We start from the raw sequence: 443 nt of genomic DNA, 5'->3' as shown, positions 1-443 counted from the left end.
GATGTTTGTATGTGTTTGTACTTTCATTTTTATTGTTATGTTGTAATTGGATAATTTTTAATTTTTGTTAATGTGGTAGTTAAAATTTGCATGTGTATTATAATAGATGTTGATTAGTACTTTGTGAATTGTGTTGTAATGTGCTTTTTTTTTATTTTGCATTTTTGTTCTATTTAGTATTGTGGTTGTGTTAGAAAATATTGTATTTGTTTAATGTTTTAATTTTGTACCTATTTCAAAATTTCATTACCCATCAATTTATCTAATGATTTATATGTGTAGAATGCTCCTAATGTTACAAACTAGGTGAAGTAGAAATTTTGAGGACTGCAAAAAAAAATTCAGAATGATGAAAATGCCTAAAATACTGAGGTATGATTTATATTTAGAGTTTTTCTTTCCACCTGTATCATTTCATATTTAAAAATTTAAGTTTGGGGGAG

The sequence above is a fragment of the Phalaenopsis equestris genome, unplaced genomic scaffold, assembly GCF_001263595.1.
Source record: "Phalaenopsis equestris unplaced genomic scaffold, ASM126359v1 Scaffold000517, whole genome shotgun sequence".
In the NCBI taxonomy this organism is placed as follows: domain Eukaryota; kingdom Viridiplantae; phylum Streptophyta; class Magnoliopsida; order Asparagales; family Orchidaceae; genus Phalaenopsis; species Phalaenopsis equestris.
Note: the sequence above shows the minus strand (reverse complement) of the source record.